The following is a 10,796-nucleotide window of genomic DNA, read 5'->3' as shown; positions in this document are numbered from 1 at the left end:
TGTATTGCGTTTGGTACTCATAAGACAGGAACCAAATCAACAGATTGTGACGAGTGCATAATTTCTCTGCATTATATATATCCTGATGTCCCAACTTTTGTTTTACCGGTATTGTGTGAATTCTAACTTACAAGTGATTTTTTAGAAAGTCGAAGTTTTTCGTGACTTGGCACAGACATTTAAACAGGGCAAAATGCTTGCTATACAACAATATATACACATATACTGATTCTGTACATGTGTCAAATACGTTAAGTATACGTCACGTACGTATACTAATAAAATGAAAGGTACAGTGTACACTTGGTGCGCAAAGATCAGGATTACGTGTACTCATGATCTGCGCAGATATACGCTACGCATATCAACGTATTGAAATGTTCCATATACAAAGATATACGTTACGTATACAATTAATATTGTGTTCCTTATACGTCAATATACGTAAATATAGTGAATGTATATCAAGCATTTTGTCCATTGTTAGTACTTATTCACGTTTTCATATAATTCCAACTTTAAATTTGAATGGTTAAGTGTGATTTACAATTCGTCGAACTGCATTCCTTTTCGAGAATTCTGCCTATTTTATTTTAACTGACGTGAGAAATGCATAACATATGATTGACGTACAAGAAATGTTACAAAGATTAGAAGTTTGGTAACACAGATGATGTTACATTGCTTATGGTGATTACAATCTCATTGGCTGCTGACATCGCATTTATTCGCAATGGTGATCGAATGATTGTATCTAGTGTGTGTATAATTAATGACATGTAACGTTATAATTAATTTTATCACAGGCATGAATAAATCATTGCACACAAAACAAGAGTAATAGTGGTTTATTAGGATAAATTGAGTATGACACTTTTTGGTTGCAAGAAAATTGGCAAAGCTAGCAATATACACCGCCTGGAGGCATTCTAGAATAGTACACCGCTAAACGACGTGCAAGATCAATAGCGCTCTTCATAGGGCACGCCCGTGTTGTGCCTATAAATGTACATTTATGGAAGTCATTATATGAAAAAAAAGGGTATTGGACCAGGTTAGTGCATGCTGTGACTTCAGCACCATCTTGATCTAGGTGTTCACAGTGAACATCTGTGACTTCCTAGTTTTGAATCCTGAACACTAGAGTTACAGCTTTCTCTATCTGCCAAACAATTATGTATCGTGAAAAAGTAGCAGGCAAGTTGTTTTCAAGAGCGCCCGGCAGCATACCTTAGTGTTTCGTCGACTGACTTAGTCTAGTGGTATTTACCTTTCTTAGGAAATTATCTATATCCTGTACCATAATGCCCTTTCGGTCACGAAACAAAAAATCGTCCCGGCCCAACCTTTTCCGACAGAGATTGTTCCTAAAGGAAGGTATTGCGATATATCAAAGTGGCACTCCTACTTGGTAACATTTTTAAAGCACATTTTTTAATGCCAACGGGAGATATTTGACATGGCGACTGCGCGCGTATCACGAGATATCGATAAAAACATGTCCTCAAAAAAGTAAAGTTTGAATTCCGGTGGCCAACCGAAATTCAGCTTCCGAACATCGAACGTTCGGCACTGGGGCCATTGTCAACTAAGCTATGGAGTACGAGTCTACGCTAATGTTGCTGTACGCCACAGTAACACTCGCGTCGGTGATCGGTCATGCCCCGTGGGCGAAAGTCGAGTCTTACTGACTCGGAGAAAACACGGAAAACAAAGTTTGCTGATTCCACTATTCGCATAGGTCACCAGCACAGATACGTGCGGTTGATACATAGCGGCCGCCGCGTGGTATGCATAGACGCATACCGCGCGCGCGGCGTACTGTGTGGCAGACGACAAAATGTAGTCATCGGAGGTGGCTAATATTTGACACGTAAAAACTGATGTTTATGTGGTATTGGTTAAAAATAGAGTACAACTGATTTAGAATAATGAAAACGACAAAAACTGAGGAGAAGTGGGAAGTGGGAAGTAAATTAATTTCGTCGTTCGAACTTATTGTAGACTCCCTAGAATATCGTCAATCAGCACAATAACAAACCTTCGGGGGATTTCGGGTCAAAATCAGAAACGATCGTAAAACTTCGGGATGTGAAAAATACGCTCGTGAAATGACATGTTTTTATCGATATCTCGCGATCCGCGCGCAGTCGCCACGTCAAATATCGACCGTTGGCATTAAAAAAAATGTGTTTTAAAAATGTTACCAAGTGGGAGTGCCTCTTTAAGAATGGTTTCATGAATAGTTAATCGTTTTAATAGAACGTCATTTCAAAACAGATGTAACTGTGCTCGTACGGCGCGCCCAATGTTTCATAAATATTTATCTATTAAATGCAAAAATAAACTGTCTTTCTAGACTGAAATAAAAATTCGGTGTCATTACGTAAGGAAATAAGTAAGAAAAGTATAATTAAAAAACAAAAGACTGAAATGTCACTTAATACTTCATTTTAACTTGAGAATATTCTTTAAAGCGTAATTAGGAAATAAACAATTTCAACGATTTGAAAAAGTCATACATCCATACTTATCGACATACATACACTACGGCGCGCCAAATGTCTCAAAAATATTTATCAATTCAGTGCAAAAATAAACTGTCTTTCTCGATTGAAATAAAAATCAGTGTCCATAGGAAGGAAATAAGTAAGAAAAGTATAATTAAAAAACAAAAGACTGAAATGTCACTTAATACTTCATTTTAACTTGAGAATATTCTTTAAAGCGTAATTAGGAAATAAACAATTTCAACGATTTGAAAAAGTCATACATCCATACTTATCGACATACATACACGTATAGTAGTTCGCGTAAAAGGTGCAATGAGTGCTGATTTTACAATAAAAAGTAAAATATGTTATACAGTGGTACGTCCACAAAAATCACAAGAAAATCACTGAAAACCACTACTACCAGTCGGAAAAAAATATTACAAAAAATAAAATGTGAACCACATACAGAAAATCATTATAAAAGAATCAGACCAAAAAAAGCCATGCAAACATAAAATTATTTATGTACTTAAGAAAATTGAAAAGCAGTACGTCTCATAAAAAACGTATTATAGATAATCAAAAATATACTATGAACCACCAGCCGCTTTGACAGTGAAGAGAGAAAATCAGAGGAAAAAATCGGCAGTGATGGCTCTAGACAAAAGTGGACATCATCTACTAAAAAAAAATAATAATAATAACAAGGCAGTATTGCTGAAGGCAATGAGTACTTGGGCCGTGATAGAGTAATTTTGAGGACAATATATACTACTATTCAAATATGGTCTTGAATTTCCTCCTGTCAATTAGGCATTTGATTGACTGGTTATTAAACGAAGCAATGGCATCATGACAACGGCAAAATATGTCTAGCAACTTTTGTGGAGTTTGAGGCAGGGGTTCTTTATTTATAGTGGAAATTGCTTAAACTCCTTAAATATTCAAATTACAGCAAATTTCTTTTGTTCTCGATGGTAGATGTCTAATATTTAGATGGGCATATTTAGATTTCTACCCTATAGTTATCCCTATACACCAAAATCGGACATCCAGCTCTATTGGCTTGCTCAGAATGAGATATGCGCATAATTAATGAGGTACAATATGTGGTGTCATAAGGTGTCCCATCATACCAAATATGAAGGGTGTAGCACTTGTAGTTACTGAGTTGTGGACAAATATATATATTTGAGGTCAAGTGACATTTTGTCAAAATAATTGTATCGCTAAGTTATTCCTATATACCAAAAATCAGACCTCTAGCTCTATTGGCTCGCTCAAAATTAGATATGCGCATAATTAATGAGGTACAATATGTGGTGTCATAAGGTGTCTTATCATACCAAATATGAAGGATGTAGCACTTGTGGTTACTGAGTTGTGGACAAATATATATATTTGAGGTCAAAGGTCATTGAGGTCACGTCACATTTTGTCACAATAATTGTATTGCTAAGTTATTCCTATATACCAAAAATCAGACCTCTAGCTCTATTGGCTCGCTCAAAATAAGATATGCGCATAATTAATGAGGTACAATATGTGGCGTCATAAGGTGTCCCATCATACCAAATATGAAAGGTTTAGCACTTGTGGTTACTGAGTTATGGACAATAATGTATATTTGAGGTCAAAGGTCACCAAGGTCACATGATATTTTGTCAAAATGTCTGAGATATCTGCGTGAACCCATGGACTCACTGATGGACTCACGGACGGATATGACCCAATCTATAAGCCCCCTGGACTTTATCCGTGGGGACAAAAACTGTGTCAATGCATCCTTTAGGCAATATGAATACGATGAGAAACTAAATTTTTATTTTTCTTGGCCTTATACATGGGAGTCTATGGAGGTGTAAACTAAAAAGTCCTCTAACACGGCCAAATTCAATCGCATTGTGAAACAAATCGACGTGCATCTGTATGGGGTTGGGTACTATTCTTGTGCAAAGTTTGAAAGAAATTGACCAGGGCATGTCTGAGATATCTGCGTGAACGGACGGACGGACGGACTGACATGACCAAACCTATAACTCCCCAGAACTTCGTCCGTGGGCACTAAAAACAACGCAACAGTTATTACAGCTACACCGGCGGTAGCTACCGGTAGGTTCATATCCAGAGCCCCGTACGGTCTGCCGCCGTCGCTTGAAAACCTTACCTAGATGAAATTTTGTCTATAGGCTGAAATTTCGCCGAAGTTTGACAAAATTGCATCGATTTTTCAGGTTCATAACCGACATTTTTGAGTTTTGAGCTCAAAACTGAGTGCAGACAGAAATAAGTTTTGAGGCAACATGGCTGCGACCCATGTTGACCCCTAGCCCTGCGTACGATGCTATGTGCTACAGCTAACACACAGCATCGTACGCAGGGCTAAAAGTAGCGAGAGTTGCCGACATCGACGGTTATTTACGAGAAGTGAATAAAAGACTGTCATTTTTGGAAGCGATCGAGTAGCTGAGGTAGGCTGGGATGCGACTTGGGCCCAAGAACGCTGAATTTCGGCAGTAATTTGGCTTTTTACGTCAAGTCCCAAAATGGATTTGAAGTCACCGAACCTACGTACGGGTCTTTGCATGGCTGTGGTGAGCGGGGTACCGTGGCCGAAAACGACACAGACCACCTTCAGTTTGTAATTGCGTCGTTCTGTTAGAGCTGCGTCGTTCTGTTTTGACCTGCGCTCTTCAGTTTGTAATTGCGTCGTTCTGTTTGAGCTGCGTCGTTCTGTTTTGACCTGCGCTCTTCAGTTTGTAATTGCGTCGTTCTGTTTGAGCTGCGTCGTTCTGTTTTGACCTGCGCTCTTCAGTTTGTAATTGCGTCGTTCTGTTTGAGCTGCGTCATTCTGTTTTGACCTGCGCTCTTCAGTTTGTAATTGCGTCGTTCTGTTTGAGCTGCGTCGTTCTGTTTTGACCTGTGCTCTTCAGTTTGTAATTGTGTCGTACTGTTTGAACTGCATCGTTCTGTTTGATCGTCGCTCTTCAGTTTGTTTTGTTGTAATAAAGGGAAAGCAACTCCACACATCGTTCATATCTGAGTTGTTTGCATTTTGTGTATGATATTGTGTATATTGTGAGTGTGTATCATGTTTGTGTGTATCATTGTTTTATGTGAGTATTGGTTAGCCATGGCGAATGTAATAAAGGGAAAGCAACTCCTCACATCGTTCATATGTGAATTCTTTGCGTTTTCTGTATGATTCTGTGTGTGTGTATATAATGTTTAGCTGTTTTATGTAAAGGGTTGATTAGCCATGGCGAAACGTACCCGTAATTTACGTGTCTTGCTGTTAACCCACATTGGAGCGGAGAGACTAGCGTTACACTGCGATCCTTTGAAGCTACGTTTCGAAAACAGAGATTTCTTCATCAGTCACTTAAAATTCATTTTTGATTGGTGAGACATGTTGAATGATTGATTGATTTTATGTGTTAATATGTTGTTCCACTGAAGTTTGTTGTTCAATTACGGAAGCTATGTCTACGGTTTGGTCTTGTTGTGTTTGTGTATGCTCATGTGAATCGGAGTGCAAGCTATTGTATCTTTTGTGAAGTCTGGCATTTGTAAGTGTATCGCATACTTCTGTTCCTTCTGTATGCGATTATTTGTTGCTCGAAGGTTTGCAGCATGAAAAAAATATTTGGGACAAGATTTCACTGACGTTCTTGATCCAAGGCTTAAATAGTATAAAATCATGGACTTTTGTATAAAATACAGCAAAAACGGGCTAAGTGTCAAGACACAAGGAAAAAAAGCTGGAGCAACAAAAAAGGACCTCGAAATCACGAAAGTGAAATAAAAAAACATGAAAAGACATTGATGAAGTTCAGAGAGCTTTAGATGATATTTACGAAGTCAAAACACAAGGTATTATTCAACGTGCTAGAGTAAGATGACATGAGCTTGGTGATAAAAGCAATACTTATTTTTTGAAGCTTGAAAAGAGAAATCATTACAAAAATCACATTCGTAAACTTCAAGCATCTACAGATTTAAATGAAATTTTAAACACGCAGAAGAATTTTATCGAAATTTATACCAGACTACACATTGTTTTCCTGAAGAAAAACCAGAAGAGTTCACTGGCGATTTGCATATTCCTTTACTGTCAGAATTACAGAACAAATATTTGTGAGGGTTATTTGAGTCTCGAAGAGTGCTACCAAGCTTCGAAAACATGTCCAGTAATAAAACCCCGGGGAATGGCATTTCTGGGCCTTGTATGGTAATTAATTGTACTGAGTTTCAACTATATGTACACGTCCATATGGAGAGTTGTCAGAGTCAGTTTCCCAAAGACAAGCAACCATTACTTTGATTGATAAAAAAGAAAAAGATCGTCTGTAGCTGAAAAGTTGGGGACCTATTTCTCTTTTAAACTTTTATTATAAAAATTGTTACCAAGGCCCTTTTAATTCGAATTTCAAAGTTTTATCGGAAATAATTTACCCAAATCAAGCTGGTTAATATGTGAAAGGTCGCTACATCGGTGACGCTGTTTGCAAGATTTTAGACTCAATACACTTTACAAAAGAAAACGATATTCGTGGTATTCTACTTTGTATTGATTTTGCCAAGGCATTTGACTCTATCGAGTGGCCTTTCCTTTACTTTGCTTTAAAGAAATTTAATTTTGGTGAATCTTTTATTCTATGGGTCAAAGTTTTATACTGCGATATTTCTAGTCATTAATAATGGTGTCACCACAATTTTAAGTTAGCAGCGGTTCAAGACAAGGTGATACTCTTTCACCTTACTTGTTTTTAGTTTAGAAATTTTGTCCATTGCCATTCATCACAATAAAACAATTAAGGGCATTCAAATCGAACAAAATGAGTTAAAATTGCACAATATGCAGATGACACCACTCGAATGTTATCAGATGTGAAATCTGCCGAAGAATTTCTCAGAATAGTTGACTCATTCGGCAACATCCCCGGCCAGAAGATCAATAAGGAAAAGAGTGACGCACTATGGTTAGGTAGTAAGAGAGATTGTATATACACACATTAATCGACTCAATGTACCGCATCATTTAACAAAGGTAGAAACGATGTGTGAAGTTGCCCTCACTTTCCTTCTTATAAAATTGCTCAAAAATGCTCAGGATGTAAACTGTCTGCTCTACCGGTCTACCACGTGTGGCAAGTGATGATGACGACCTCGACTAGCCTCGTCCAAGGGTAACAGTGGAGGCATAACCTCTCTCCCTGCTATTTAAATTACAGTAAAAACATGTTGTTACTGTGCACATTATCTTAGGGAAACAGTTCTTGTCTAAAAGTGTAGACAAAAAAAGAAAATTCTTCCGTTCTATTTATTTAAATCGTGGCAGAAATATACAATTACACTTACTTCAGCCAATTTCTACAAAAACTGGGAAAAGTTTACTTCAATCAGTCGACAAAATCTGTCTCCGAAAAAATCTTAGCGTGTCAATAGCCACCTTGGCTATTGCCACTCCTATATATATATATATATATATATATATATATATATATATATATATATATCAGTCTAGTAAACACAATACGAACACAACCTTTAACACAATAGAACAAAGTTAGACATCCTAGCTTCCAGAATGAAAGAATACGTACAATCTGCCATTATACCACGAAATTTATCCACTGAACCTGACTTGAGGCGATTGATAAAGAAAGTCTGGCAAACTTTCGAAACATAGCGTTAGTATCGTACGCAGTGTCTCAACTCTGGAGTAGGCCCTACAGACTGCACTGACATTCATATTCAGCTGTCTCGCCGTACCTATTTTGTTCTGTACACAAGACAGTGAAACAAAAATACACACCACCAACAACCAATATGTGAACGATGTGTGGAGTTGCTCTCCCTCTACAACCTATGACTCCACGGGCACCCATGCCAAGTTGCAATGGTATTCTCCAAGTGACCGTACAATGTTTGTTACAAAATGTTTACTCCAGTACTTCCGTGTTATGCTGAAAACAAACTGAAGAGCACAGATCAAACAGAACGATGCAGTTCAAACAGAACGACGCAGGTCTAACAGAACGACGCAATTACAAACTGAAGAGCGCAGGTCAAAACAGAACGACGCAGCTCTATCAGAACGCCGCAATTACAAACTGAAGAGCGAGGTCAAAACAGAACGACGCAGCTCTAACAGAACGCCGCAATTACAAACTGAAGAGCGCAGGTCAAAACAGAACGACGCAGCTCAAACAGAACGACGCAATTACAAACTGAAGAGCGCAGGTCAAAACAGAACGACGCAGCTCAAACAGAACGACGCAATTACAAACTGAAGAGGGTCTGTGTCGTTTTCGGCCACGGTACCGGGGCGATTAGCTGTAGCGGAACACACAGCATCGTACGCAGGGCTAGTTGACCCCAAGTGAAAATGTGTTCGCGATCAAATCTTCCTATATTTTTTTCAGAATTTTCGACAAAATCATTGCTTCTTAAATCTTTTGTAAAATATAAAATACTAAAATAAAAATGCGATGTGCCATGTCTCCAGATTTCTAAAATATCGTTCGTTGACCGTTCGACGGAATACTCATTTCACAAACTTGTGACGCAGTTGAAATTCAATACTGACCGCCAAATAATCTTAATGAGACGAGATCATTCTATACATCCTCCAAATTATCCAACCATTCGCGTTAGAGTTCAGCTCGCTTAGAGTATCATAACATTCTTCGGCCTTCGTTTAGATCGACCCTAATCTCTCCCATTCAGGAAATAAATACACAAGCTACCTTGACAAAATTTCGTGCACCATCGAGGACCAAACGCACTACAAATCTGTCTTGACGTCATCATCTCCTTACATGGTAATCGGCATACCGTATTTTTTAGCAAAGGAGACACAGAATACGTCGGAGTATTCAGTTTCAAAACGTATTACATTGTGTGATGTTGTCAAAAAAGGTAATGTTACTGCAGTGGTATAAATTACAAAACACAAAAGTTCAAATCAGTTTATATTGACTGGCTTTACCCAACATTTCATATTGTTTCTTATGCCAGATTTGACCACGTGCTTACTGGCGACCCCTTTACATGCAATTTTGTGTCAAATGGTGTGTTCTGCTGGAAAAACAAACGTACGATTTCTATATGAAGGAGGCGAAATTTGCCCTCAAAACTCGAAACCACCCCTTTCAAGGGGTGTACCTAGCTATTTTGAACGAGCTTCTCGAATCTGCAGCTCTATTTCGAAATGATGGTGTGGTTTTCTCAGCTCAAGGATAAGTGTTCTCCATCGCTGTGGGCATTACTATTCTCAACTGGGGGTACAGTTTCCAGTCGTAATGTTTTTCATTGTGTCCGGGATATAAAACCTTTCTTTTTCACACTTAATACTTTGATTAACACTAGTCCACATCTTGTCAGCGATTAAACATGTTTCAAGTTTAAATGTTAAATTCTGGTCTCGAGCCCTCTTGTTCGACCAAACTGAAATTACCCCTCCCACTTTGGCTCGTCCAGTGGGTGTAGCAAGGGTCGTGCCTTCGCCTAGGAAACGGAGGGTGCATTAATTGTTGCATTTCGATGCACATTTTGATTATATTCAGAAGATTTTGTGGCAAAAACTCAGATAGAGAAGCATTAATATTCACATCTCACTTATTCAAGACTGGCTGAGAGCAGCACTTCCATTAAGTTAGCATTATTACGCCATTTATTATGCCAAGAAAGATGAAGCCAAGACATTTTGCCCTCCCTGGTCTCAGCAAGAAATGGTTATACCTTACAGAGTTTTTTCCCACGGAATGAAAACAAATGTACTTCGGCTGAGGCCCAAGTACAATAAAAAAATATAAAAAGTGCCATGGACACAGCAAATACAAAAAAACGCGTGGGACTGTGAAAAGAAAAAAACAAATGAGCACTCGCCACAGAAAAAAACAAAAACAACGAGCACTCGCCACAGAAAAGACCCAAACGCGCGAAATTAAAATTAATTTATTCAAACAACTCATGGTTCACGTTTCCTTTGATCGATGAATCCCCAACAGCCGGGAATCCGATCACCACGTACTCCAATGTTTGACTAAATACTAATTGAGCATTTCAGTGATAACTTTGACATCTTGAAACCTACCTCTGTTTGGCTGGGCCCTGCCACACAGAGCTACTTGAAACCGTACTTGATGAAGTGAAGTGGGCAATATCACCTAAAGAACGTCCAGGTTAACAGTGAATAGCTCCAGAGTAAAGTTAACTGAGCCAATTTCAGGCAGTCCACAGGTCAGATCACGAGCGAGGCGTACAACCCATGACCCTTCATAGCAACACTGCGAA

The sequence above is a fragment of the Ptychodera flava genome, chromosome 10, assembly GCF_041260155.1.
Source record: "Ptychodera flava strain L36383 chromosome 10, AS_Pfla_20210202, whole genome shotgun sequence".
Taxonomy (NCBI): Eukaryota; Metazoa; Hemichordata; class Enteropneusta; family Ptychoderidae; genus Ptychodera; species Ptychodera flava.
This window is presented reverse-complemented; position numbering follows the sequence as displayed.